The following is a 13,481-nucleotide window of genomic DNA, read 5'->3' on the forward strand; positions in this document are numbered from 1 at the left end:
GAAGGCTGATTGGTCTGTAGTTGCTGGGATCTGTTTTTGCACCTTTTTTGTGCAAAGCGGTGATGTTGGCTGATTTCCAAGCAGATGGCAGATGACCTTGAGCAAAAGAGAGGGTGAAGAGAACAGAAAGAGGGAGTGAAAGAGCAGAAGAACATGATTTTAGGACCCGTGGGCTGATGCCATCAGGACCAGTTGCAGAATCAGAGTCGAGGGTTGACAGAAACTTTTCCACCTTGTCAGGAGGAAAGGACACAGAGTCCAGGAGCAGCTGGGTACGACTGGGTACGGTGGGTACAGAGAGGGATGGGTTTGGGACACAAGACTTAGAGGCAAACACAGAGTTGAGGCATTCAGCTTTTTCACGTGCGGAGTCAGCCGTTAAGCCGTTTGAGGTGAGGGAGGGGATGGAGGGGGAACAAACACCAGAAACAGATTTGACCAGACGCCACCAGGATTTGGAAGAGGGAGACAGATAAGAGAGTTCGGTCTTGAGAATGGTGAGATTGTTTCCTGGCTCTCCTGAGGGTGGACACACACCTGTTTCGGGCTTTGTGAAAGGAAATGAGATTTCCTTCCGTTGGATTTGCTTTCCAGGAGACGAAAGCAAGTTGTTTCAGGGCAACAGCCTCACCACAAGATTCCGTGTACCATGGACGGGAGGAAGGGTATGACAACTGAAGACGAGATGGTATAAATCTGTGCATGAGAGAGAGCAATTTACTTTGAAAGAATTCCCAGGATGAGTTGATGTCAGAGGCGGTAGAGATGGGAGACCAGTCCAGATGATTGATGGCTGCTTGAAGACCGTGCCAGTTGGCCTGAGTGAAATGCCAGACTCGGCGACGCTGAGGAGGCTCTCTGAGAATTTCTGAGAGAATCTAATAGAGAGAATCTAATAGAGAGACCGCATGAGAGAATCTCTGAGAATCTAATATTTGTTATATTATATCACCTTTATCTATCAATATTGTTGAAATGAAGATCAAATAGCTGTATGTTGAAATATGTTGAAAAAGTCAAAACTTTACATCGGGTGTACTTACCTTTTCACGTGACTGTATATACATCGATACATATATACATTGGATTGACAGGCCAGCACACCAGCCCAAATATGGGAATGATTCTCCATGACAAGACGTATAGTGACCTTGTATAGATAGAGCATAGTAGCTTGAGAAAGGTATCGCGGAGCACTAAATAAGCAGCCAAGGTGCTGGGAGGCTTTTAGCTCTACCAGTGATGTACTTTTCCCAGCTGAGGTTTGAGCTGATATCCAATCCAAGCAGATGGATAACAGGGAGTTCCTGCAAAGGTGAACAATCCATAGACAGGGTTGGAAAACAAGGTGATCTTGAACTAGACACAGACAACAAGTGGGTCTTTTTGTCCCCCGTCGCACAGCGGAGCGAAAGGGGGACTATGGTTTTCCCCTCCGTCCGTGTGTCCGTCCGTCCGTCCGGGCGGGCATGCGTGTGGGCGTGCGTAAGCGAAGGACCGCATTCGAATATTGTGTGTGGGTGCAACCCACGTCAAAATCCAAGATGGCCGCCGCCATGTATGTCTGATGCCATGTATGTCTGAAACTTGTGAGCTGAATATCTTGAAAAATAAGCGAAGTACCAACTTGTAATTTGGTGTGTGGGTGTATCTCGGCATAAGGAAGAAGGCTATTGAAAATTGGGTCGCCACGTCAAAATCCAAGATGGCCGCCACCATATATATGTCTGAACCTTGTGAGATGAATATCTTGAAAAATAAGCGAAGTACCAACTTCTAATCTGGTGTGTGGGTGTATCCCGGCATAAGGAAGAACGCTATTGTAAATTGGGTCGCCACGTCAAAATCCAAGATGGCCGCCACCATATATATATGTCTGAACCTTGTGAGCGTAATATCTTGAAAAATAAGCAAAGTACCAACTTCTAATCAGGTGTTTGGGTGTATCTAGGCACAAGGAAGAACGCTATTGAAAATTGGGTCGCCACGTCAAAATCTAAGATGGCCGCCGCCATGTATGTCTGAACCTTGTGAGCGGAACATCTTGAAAAATAAGCGAAGTACCAACTTCTAATCTGGTGTGTGGGTGTATCTCGGCATAAGGAAGAACGCTATTGAAAATTGGGTGGCCACGTCAAAATCCAAGATGGCCGCCTCCATGTATGTCTGAACCTTGTGAGCAAAATATCATATCATAGCATGTTTTCTGCGTCTTCCACTTTGTCAACTCACATCACTTCACCGACGGGGGACCTAGGCATAACGCTTGTTTTTGGTTGAAAGTAACAAGCCAGTCTTTTCCCAAGTTCATTACACTACTGATTGAGAGTGGTACTCGCATGGTCACGAGTAAGAGGAGACTCCGTTCCTGGGTAGGTAGTATACAGTGTGCAGTCATCTGCGTAAATGCTCTTTTGAGATTTAATACAATCAGTCAGATCGTTGATATACAACAAGAACAATATTGGACACAACACAGACCCCCTGAAGAACACCAGCATTCGTATTATGGGACAGGAGTCCCTCATGTACAACAGCGATTTGACGATTTGCAAGGAAGTCAGAGATTGCATCAAGCAATTTTCCAGAAATGTCATGATTTTAGCTTATGGATGAGGCCCTTGTGCCACACTTTGTCAAAAGCCTTCCAGATGTCGAGAGCACCAACCCTAGCTTCTCCACTATGATCCAAAGCCCTATTCACATGTTCAGTGATTAGGGATAGAACATCACCAGTCGATCTTGACTGTCAAAAGCCATACTGAACATCAGTTAGGTGATTTTTTTTTGGGGGGGGGGGGGGGCGGGATACAAGATCGCGACTCGTGTGAGAGTCAACATTAATCACAGGAAAAAAAAAGAAAAAAAACGGACACACAAAACATACAATAAAGGGAGCGGCAGACAAGCACACAAGTACAACAGCAGAGAACAGGGACATCGGGAGATCTGTGGGAGGGAGAGGGCTTGGGGGGAGGAGGCAGGGGAAGGGGGGGGGGTGGGAGAGGTTTAAAACACATGGATACTGCTAGGACTTCCAGTAAAGAAGTCGGTATTTCAAAAAAGTGGATCTGGGGTGAATTAATGGGGGTAGAAAAGATCAAGGTTTTGGATGGGGGAAGATAAGAGATGGTGGTGAACAGCTGTTTTAAAGACATGGAGGGAGGAGTGGGATTGAAGAGAGTGAGGGAGTTTGTTCCAGAGGTGGGAGAAAAGAGGAATGAAAGAGTGAAGGTGAGCAGATAGTCTTGATTTTGGCAGTTTCACCAGAAGAGGGCTGCTGACAGGTCTTGTGCAACCTGTAGGAATATTTGGGGGACAGAGCACAGATAGGCCAGATAAGAGTCGGTAGAAGACAGAAAGACTACCTACCCGCCTGCGGTGAGCGAGTGATAGGCCCTCAGAGTTAGCCTCATCGCAGGAGATTCCAATGATTCTGAAAGCTTTGGTTTCAACAGCGTGAAGCCGAGCTAGGTGTGAGGCAGGAGCTCCAGCCCAGAGGGGAGAACAGTATTCCATTGAGCTGCGGCTGAAAGCCTTGTATGTGGTGAAGAGCTCAGGTGTGCCAAGGAAGGACTTCACGTGACGGAGGATGCCCAATCGGCGACTGGCTTTGGAGGCCAGCTTGGAAATGTGGTTTTCCCAGGAAAGATCATGGCAGATAGTGAGACCCAAAAGCTTGAGTGACAGAACTTCTTGGAGAGGATTGTTATAGAAAGTAGATGGGAGAGTTGTCCAGTCGGTCTTTTCGGAGAGACATCGTAAGAGTGTGAGATTTGTCAGGATTGAAAGCCATGTTCCACTTGTTTTACCAGTCTGATTTTGTCCAGTTCTGCAGAGAGTGAGGAAGCTGCAGACTGCCGATCTGACAGATGAGGAATGGAGCGGCAGAGAGTGGAGTCATCAGCAAAGAGATAGAGGATTTTCCAGAGTCGGAGAGATCATTGATTAAGACCAGAAAAAGCACAGGGCCCAGAACACTGCCTTGGGGAACTCCAGCCTGAACAGGAAGGGGAGATGAGAGAAATCCATTCAGGGCCACATGTTGAGTATGACCAGAGAGGAAGTCCGCAAGCCATGCGTGGAGATTTCCATGGATACCATAGGAGGAGAGTTTGGTGAGCAGAGCGAGGTGCCAGACCGTATCGAAGGCACGTGATATGTCAAGGGAGACGGCTCTGATTTCCTGTTTGGCATTGAGGACCTCCATCCATTGTTGTGACAGCAGAAGCAGCATGTCCAGAGTAGAATGACCTGGTCTGAAACCAAATTGATGATCAGAGATCAAGCCATTGGAGAAGAGGAAGGATTTGATATCCGAAGCAATGATGGATTCAATGACTTTGCTGATAATTGGGAGCAGGCTGATTGGTCTGTAGTTGCAAGGATCTGTTTTTGCACCTTTTTTGTGTAAAGCGGTAATGTTGGCTGATGACCTTGAGCAAAAGAGCGGGTGAAGAGAACAGAAAGAGGGTGAGATAGAGTGGCAGAGCAGCATTTTAGGACTTGTGGGCTGATGCCGCCTGGTCCAGTTGCAGAATCAGAGTCGAGGTTTGACAGAAACCTATCCACCTTGTCAGGAGAGAAGGACACAGAGTCCAGGACCAGCTGGGTTCGACTGGGTAAGGTGGGTACAGAGAGAAATGGGTTTGGGGTAAGTTGGTAAGTTGTGGGTTTCCAGAAGAGTAATTATTTGTTGTTTGATCAAGGATTCAATCAAACGTAGCCTACTGTGTCTCACCATCAGCCATGATCAGGTCTATAAAAGGTCTTCACCCTTTAGTCCCTTCAATATACCTAAGACTTTAGAGCCTTTAGAACTTCAGAGCCTTTCGGTCTTGGGGTCTTTGTGGTCTTAATGGGTCTCAGCGTTGCAAAGGTTTGACAACGTCTTAGGGGCGGTGAGGGTTCCAAAGGGTTGAATGCAATGAATACACACGTTCTGTGCGTGCATTGCACGATACTTGTGAAATCCCTGAACTAAGTTGACGTTTGGGCTATGTTGACCTTAAAAATAATTGGTGGTTGAATGCAGTGACATGATATGTAAATACTCTTGAAATTTCAAGTCAATCTTAAGAAATTTGAGGATTTTAGAAATTTGAGAAAATTGGTGACCTTTGGCCCATGTTGACCTTTTGACTTCAATCAATAGGCTTCTTCCTTATGACCAACTCTACCATTTGGTGAAGTTTCATAAAGATTAGTTTAAAACTGTGACCTGTAGGCAATTGACATGCAGACAGACAAACAGAGAGTCAGACAACGAATAATGCACAAGACAAACCAACATACTTGAAAAATCTTTCGATTTTTGCAAGTAACAAACGTACCCAATTGCAATACCCTCTCCTCTGGCGAGGGTAACTAGAACGGCACTCGTAGAGCACATACCTCCACCCGGCTGAACAGTTTATGTTTTGTATCACACTGATAGTCTGGATCTAGATCCAGACCTGAACTAAAAGTACAGTACTGGCCAAAAATATTGGCACCCTTGCACTTTTTTCAAATAACTAATTTTCTCTAAACATAAGTTGAAATTGACAAAAGTATTTGGTCGCCACAATTCTTTATTTCACTGTTAATATTACAGAACCTTTGTTTGTAATTCAGAACTTAAAATATCCTCTCTCTACTGGCAATATATCCTTTCAAATCAGAAAATAAAAAGAAATGGCCTTGACAAAATTATTGGCACCCTAGATTTAATTTTGGTAGCACATCCTTTGGACAAAATAACTGCAGTCAAGTGCTTCCTATAGCCATGAATGAGCTTCCTACACCTCTCTACTGGCAGTTTGGCCCACTCCTCTTGTGAAAATTCATCCAGCTCTCCCAGATTTGAAGGGTGCCTTCTCCCAACTGCTATTTTCAGATCTCCCCACAGGTGTTCAATGGGATTTATACCTGGACTCATTGCTGGCCACTTCAGAACAGTCCAGCATTTTGTCTTGAACCATTCCCGGGTGCTTTTTGAAGTGTGTTTGGGGTCATTGTCCTGCTGCAAGACCCATGACCTTAGACAAAGACCCAGCTTTCTGACACTGGGTTGAACATTGCTCTCCACAATGCCTTGGTAATCTCCTGATTTCATGATGCCATGCACACATTCAAGGCACCCAGTGGCAGAGGCAGCACAGCAACCTCAAAACATCACTGAACCACCTCCATGTTTGACTGTAGGGAAGGTGTTCTTTTCTTTGAATACTTCATTTTGTTTTCTGTAAACATAGAGATGATGTGCTTGACAAAAAATATATAATTTGGTCTCATCTGTCCAGAGGACATTCTCCCAGAAGGATTTTGGCTTGTTCATGTGTATTTTGGAAAACTACAGTTGGGCTTTCTCAGCAGTGGGGTCCTCCTGGGTCTCCTACCCTAGAACTCCCTTTCATCGAGTTGGCGACGGATGGTGCGAGTTGAAACTTTCGTACCTTGTGTCTGAAGGTCAACTTGAATCTGTTTGGCAGTTGATCAAGGTGCTTTCTCCACCATTCAAACAATCCTTTGCTGCAGTATTCAATCAAGCTTTATCTTGCAGGGAGGTTTCAGGGAGGCCACGTCCAGGGAGGTTGGCATCTGTGCAATAGGCCTTAAACCTCCTGATAACATTGTGTACGGTGGACACAGGAACATCAAGGTCTTTGGAGATGGACTTGTAGCCTTGAGACTGTCCATGCTTGGCTACAATCTTGTGTCTGACCTCCTCAGACAAGTCTCTGGTTTTCTTTCTTTTCTCCATGCTCATTGCGGTACACAGTGACACAAAACAGCAGAATGACTCCTTTTCCCCAAACTGGTTGAATGACTGATTTTTATATTACAGGCACCTGCAACTCACCAGAGGTGAGTTCATTTCCAAAGTAAAGGAGAATCACCTGCTTGAAATCTAATTATTTCTATTAACTTATAAAAGGTGCCAATAATATTGTCTGGAAGATTTCTGTGTAGAACAAGCCAATATTTAAAAATCTTTTCAGCTTTTTTTGTTTTGTTCCACTGAAAAACAAAGAAATACATATGTGGATACCAAAATATTTTTTATTTCAACAATTTTCTGGAGGAAATGGTGCATTATTTGAAAAACGTGCAAGGGTGGCAATATTTTTGGCCACGACTGCAGAATATATTCATCCTTGTCACACATCCAACCTGTCCAAGTGTTGTCATTATCCGTCCATCACTTTTTGAGATATTGTGCCATACATTAGTTTTAGCCCAATCTCTCAATGGTGAAGAATCACTTTAAATTATTGTATCCAGATTCGGTTTCAGATCTTCATGAAAATTGAATCAATTTATCCGTCTCACACACCCAACCTGTCCACCAAATTTTAAATAAATCCGTCCACAATTTTGAGATATCCTGCACACAAACAGACAGGGGAAAAACATAACCTCTGTCTATCGCAGATGATGTAGGGATGATGATGATGAATGTAGGGACAATGACAGGGAGATCAGGAGAAGTGGTGGAAGTATTGGTCAGAAGAAGAGTGGACAGATGCTGTGTGCAAGAGACGAGATGGAAGGGAAGTGGTGTGAGAATGGTGAAGGGTAGGCAGGGACAGAAATACAAGTTTGTGTGGCAAGGGTGCCCGGAGGGCGTGAATGGTGTTGGTGTCCTGTTTTCTGAGGAGTTTGTAGACAGTGTGGTGAGTGTGACGAGAGTGAGTGATAGGTTGATGATGGTGAAAATGATGATTGGAAAGCTCTTGGTGAACGTCATCTCGGGATATGCTCAGCAGGTTGGTCGGAGCGATGAAGAGAAGGACAAGTTCTGGTGTGCGATAGAGAAGCTGATGGAAAACGTGAAAGATGAGGAAGTTGTTGTGGTAGGAGGAGACCTAAATGGACATGTGGGAAGGAGTATGGATGGTTTTGAGGGAGTTCATGGGGGTTACGGATATGGTGTGAAAAATGGAGAAGGTGAAAGGATTTTGGAGTTTGCTGATGGAGCTGATTTGTTGATTTGTAATACTCAGTTCCAGAAAGAGGATAATAAGCTTGTTACATACACGTCAGGTGGGTCGACGACAACCGTTGACTACCTGATGGTGCGTAGGCGAGATAGGGGTCACCACCGGGACACAAAGGTGATCCCGGGGAGGAGGCTGTTTCACAGCACCACTTGGTTGTCTGCGACATAAGGGTGAAAGGTGCGAGGAGAGCTCAGCGGGTGAAGTACCAACCGAGAATGAAGGTGTAGATGTTGAAAGAGGTGACAGTAAGGCAGGCATTAAAAGAGAGGCTGAGTAGGGTAGAGGATGATATGGTTGAGCTTGAAAGTGGTTGGATGTCAATGAAAGCTAGTCTGTTGGGAGCCGTTGGTGAGGTATGTGGATGGACAAAAGGACCACCGAGGCACTCGGAAACATGGTGGTAGGATGATGAAGTTGGAAAGAGGATTGACGAGAAGAGGAAGAAGTTCAAGGAGTGGCAGAAGGCGAAGGGTACGGGAGCAGAAACAGCAGAGCATGAAAGTTATAAGGCAGCCAAGAAGGCTGCAAAGAAAGAGGTAGCAAAGGCGCAGGAGGCATGTAGGAAAATGTTCGGAGAACGCTTGGATTCGGAAGAGGGTCAGAGAGCAGTATTCAGGATTGCAAAGCAGATAGCGAAAGAGAGGTGTGATGTGATGGGGGTGAGTTGCTTGAAGGATGAAGTGGGACAAATCGTTGTGGACCCAGATGGAATTAAAGGAAGATGGAAAAGATATATGGAAATGCTGTTGAATACAGAGAATGAATGGGATGGTAACATAGAGAGTAACCCAGTTTTAGGACCGGCAGAGAAGATAACTGAGAAGGAAGTTGAGGAAGCGATAAAAGCAATGAAGAGTAGAAAAGCGGGAGGGCCGACAGGAGTTGTGGGAGATATGTTGAAGGCAGCAGGAAGTTGGGGTGTGAAGAGAATGAAAGAGATCTGTAATCTGGCGGTGAAAGAAGGCCGTATTCCAGTGGATTGGGAACTGAGTACCCTCGTCCCTCTATAAAAGGGGAAAGGTGACCCTCTAGAGTGTGGCTCGTACCGAGCGATAAAGTTATTGGAGCATGGATTGAAGGTATTGGAAAGGGTGTTGGAGAGGAGGATAAGGAAGAAAGTGAAGATCAACAAAATGCACTTTTGGATTTATGCCAGGAAGAGGAACGACAGACGTGCTTTTTATTGTGAGGCAGTTGCAGGAGAAGTACATGGAGAAGAGGAAGAAGTTGTTTCTTGGGTTTGTTGATCTGAAGAAAGCATTCGATCGGGTTCCACACAAAGTATTGACATGGGCAATGAGGAAGTTAGGAGTGGAGGAATGGTTGATCAGAGTAGTGATGGCAATGTACAAAAGAGCGCGCACAGCTGTAAAGACGAAGAACGGGAACAGTGGTGAGTTTGAGGTGAAGGTGTGAGTGCATCAGGGGTCGGTACTAAGTCCACTACTATTTGTAGCTGTGATGGAGGTGCTGGCTCAGAACGTAAAGGAGGATTTACCGTGGGAGTTGTTGTATGCAGATGATCTGGTGTTTATTGCAGAAAGTATGGATGGACTGAAGGAAAAGCTGAACAAGTGGAAGGAATGTATGGAGACAAAAGGTCTGAAGGTGAATATCGGAAAGACGAAGGTGATGGCAAGTGGTAAAGCATGTGGTGAGGTGGAAAGAACTGGGAAGTGGCCCTGTGCTGTGTGCAGGAAGGGTGTCGGAGTGAACTCCATTCAATGTACAATGTGCGCTGAGTGGGTTCATCAAAAATGTAGTCGTCTGAGAGGGTCATTAACCAGTGTGGCAGCTACATTCAAAATGTAAGGTGTGCACAGAGGGAGCTGCAGATGGAGGAAATGTTGAGTTGGATCTTGGAGACGGCGTGAAGCTGGAAGGTGTGAAAACATTTTGCTACCTCGGAGACATGCTGAATGGAGAAGGTGGATCAGACTCGACAACGGTTGCTCGAGTGAGATGTGCATGGAAAAATTTTCGGGATCTGAGTAGCGTGCTGATGAGGGGAGTGTCGTTGAAGCTGAAGGGAAAGGTGTATGCTGCATGTGTGAGAAGTGTTATGATTTATGGGAGCGAGACATGGGTAATGAACGTAGAGCAGCAACGAAGGTTGGAAAGGGTGGAAATGCGAATGGTTCGATGGATGTGCAGAGTATCGTTGAGAGAGAGGAAGACAAATGATGAATTGGGAAAAATGATGGGAATAGAGCCTGTGATTGATGTTGTGAAGAGGAACAGGTTGAGATGGTTTGGTGATGTGTTGAGGAAGGATGAAAGTGACTGGTTGAGAAGAGTGATGGAAATGAATGTAGAAGGAAGTAGAGGACGGGGAAGACCGAGAAAGACTTGGCCAAAGATGGTGGAAGAAGAAATGCGGGAAAGGGGGTTAACAAGGAGAGATGCAGTAAATAGGGCAAGATGGAGAAGATTGTCATGGGGACCACAAGGCTAACCCCCACTCTAGCAGGGAAAATGGCCTTAAAATGCATGTTGTTGTTGTTTGTTGTTGTCCATCACAGATGACCGAGGTAATAAAACGGTCCTGTTCACAGCCCGATTGAAAGAGGAGTAACGAAAATGAAATTTTATCTGTTCTACTAAAAATTAATCGCAGGACATGCATTGTTAAACAAAAGCCTTCAAGAAAACTCAAATCCAGTACTCAGAAGCAATTTTTGAACAGGAAATGTCTCGAGCAATCACGTTTTTCAGCGATTTGCAAAGTTTTATACATGAGAAATACCCACTCCTTAGAGTGGGAAGAAGGGGGGTCGGGGGGGAGAAATATATTTTGTGCCATGGTTAGCAATCTTCTCCTTCCTCCTTTAGTTTTTGGTACCCATGGCCTGACCCTGGGTACCCCTGGCACGTATGCAAAATTTGGTTGAGATTGGCCCAGCCGTGTTGTTTTCCCACAATTTACAGATATACAGAGATAATTGACTTATTTTATATAGCAGGATGTGAGAAATGCTTGGGAAAAAAGTAGGACTAATTATGGATCAAATGACAACAAAATTAGTAAATTATCTTGTAACATTTTAACTATTTAAACACTCTCCCTCCAGGAGCAGATTATGGTGTCAATGAAATATCTTGCACAGTGCCAGGTGTACTGTACATCATTCTTTCTTCCCCCCCCCCCCCCGCCCCCCCCCCCCCCACCCGCCTCTGTATAAAAAAAAAGTGGTTGCACACCATCATCCCTTATTAAAATTCTGAGTGCCCACTCCATGCCCCATTTAAATTTTGGTTGGCACCCTCCCCCTTTATATTCAAATCAACCTGGACTGGTATGCATACATTACTCTGCCTTTTGTGCAGGTAATTTCCAGGTAAGGACTAAGGACTAAGGAGCCAAATTTAATGGTGTCTATATGACTGCCTCACAAGTATCTGGCTATACAAACAGCAATTACACCCAGCACGCATGTCAAATTTGGTGGAGATCGCCCAAGCAGTTCGATTCTCGAAGTTTCATATTCACATACAAGTTTGGGTCTACAACATGCCGATTTGAAAAATAAACACTAAATGCAGTGACCACTAGAATTGCACTTGGTAGAGATCATACCTCTGTCAGGCTGAACAGTTTACATTTTGTATTCCACTGATAGACTGGATCTGGATTCAGACCTGAACCAAAATCCAATCAGCTTGTTCTTGTGGCTTACCCAACGAATCCACAAAGTTTTGTCACAAGTCTTCCACAACTTTTTGAAATATCATGTTTTATATTGTTTTGACCCCATCACTCAATTGTGAAGAATCACTTAAAATAATAATAATAATAATTCTCGTATCTGGATCCAGATTCAGATCTTCATCAAAATCTAATCGATTCGTTCTCGTCACAAACCCAACCGGTCCACCAAGTTTCGTCCAAATCCGTCGACAACCTTTTGCGATATTGTGCTATATATATATTGTTGCGGATCCCGGATTCGTCGACGTACTAAGGGGGGTTTATGACCCCGTTCCCCCTCAAACTCCGGTTCCACAGGCCGTTGACCCAAGCGACTAAACTCGTGATCGATGGGTTGCTAAGAAACTCCGATCGCCAACCTCCCAGCCACGAGCCGAAGAGTTTGCTGGTCAATTAATCCCAAATACCTTCAAGACACACGACCGACCGAAGAAACCGGGGATCGAACCCTCGCTTCCCACACTTTATTGCGTGCCAAGCGGATTTGCACTGTGTGGAAAGCGGCGTTACCCGATGTGATTTACGGACCTGATTCAAGCCAAATTCGGTCTCGGATGATGCTAGGCCAATGGAGAAAAGACGTACCCGAACAGGTTTGAAAGTAACAACAAAAATGTACAGCCTTTTATTTAGAAGGCAAATAGGAAAAGAGACGAAGATGCAACCTTATTCATTCCTTACCTACAATAAACCCCACAGGCGCCTTCACACACAGGGAATGACACACTGGTTATTCTCGTACCAATGTACGTGCTGGGATTGACTCGAGGGTGGCTGCTGCTGTGCGCAGCTCGATCCGGACTTGCAGCCTGGACGAGGTAAGGTCCGAAGGACGAACCGCCGCCTCGAAGACAGTACGAATGACGAACTTCCACGCAGGTCGGACGAGCTTCAACGCAGGCAGACGAGCTTCAATGAGTCGCGGGAGGGGCCAACGCTTGCAGGTCAGATCAGATAGACAAAGGGCGTCCACAAAGTCAAAGCTGATGAGGGGCGTCGGCGAAGAAAAAAAAGCAAGAGGGTGAAAATGCGATGGGCAGGGGTTTTTTAATCAGACCCGATAAGCTTCCAGAATGTTCCACAGCCTCCCATTGGCTGAGGTTGGTCACGTGCTGGCCTTCAATCCCTCCTCCCCCTATGAAGGTTTCAGTCCTCCTTCCCTTTCATTCGGGGAGGTTTCACAACCCATTGGTCGCTTGTTGGTGACGTGTCCCCGACCCCTCATTGGTCACGTGGGCCTGTGCTTTTGGCCACGCCTTCCTGCACATTAAAAATATCTTCCCTCCACCACACGGAGGTTTGAAATCCTGCCTAAATCAACGCATATTGGTCTCGATTATTACACAATGGAAAGGGGCTAATCTTTACATTCAATAAGAAATAACTACTGCAGGCTACATGTTGTCGTGCAATTAACTATCGGGGGTTTGCCTTTATGACAAAACCGCAACAGTACATATACATATACTTACATATACTTATATATTATATATATATATATATTGTTATGTCTGGGGGGTAAAGCAATATCTAGAGCCAGGTAGATCTGCATAGATAGGTATTCGACTGTCGCGATAGGGAATCTACCTGTAATAAGTTCTTCATGTTTAGGCGTTTGTCGGGATAAGATGTATGATCGTGAATCTACCAGGAGATTCGTGTGATAGTTAGTTAGGGATTAAAGATAACGCCCCTGTGAGTCTCACCTAGTAGTCAATCCTTTGTCCATTTTGGCACTGCACACCACATAAGCATTAGTTAGGACCTTTAGTACAACACTAAATGAT

General features: G+C 45.1%; 1 protein-coding gene across 7 annotated transcripts in view; it reads right to left on the minus strand.

The window, feature by feature from the left end:
* The window catches only part of RPH3AL (rabphilin 3A like (without C2 domains)), a 791,901-nt gene that overhangs the window by 45,609 nt on the left and 732,811 nt on the right, over positions 1-13,481 (minus strand). Inside the window, exon 1 of one of the 7 annotated variants that reach the window (XM_078780281.1) lies at positions 12,437-12,539. The exons of the other annotated variants lie outside the window; for them this stretch is intronic. The gene's annotated coding sequence lies outside the window, so the exon portion shown is untranslated. Of the gene's footprint in view, positions 1-12,436; positions 12,540-13,481 lie in introns of those variants that run through there. 7 annotated transcript variants of the gene reach the window in all.

Source organism: Myxine glutinosa, chromosome 6, assembly GCF_964187855.1.
Source record: "Myxine glutinosa chromosome 6, kmMyxGlut1.1, whole genome shotgun sequence".
Lineage (NCBI taxonomy): Eukaryota > Metazoa > Chordata > Myxini > Myxiniformes > Myxinidae > Myxine > Myxine glutinosa.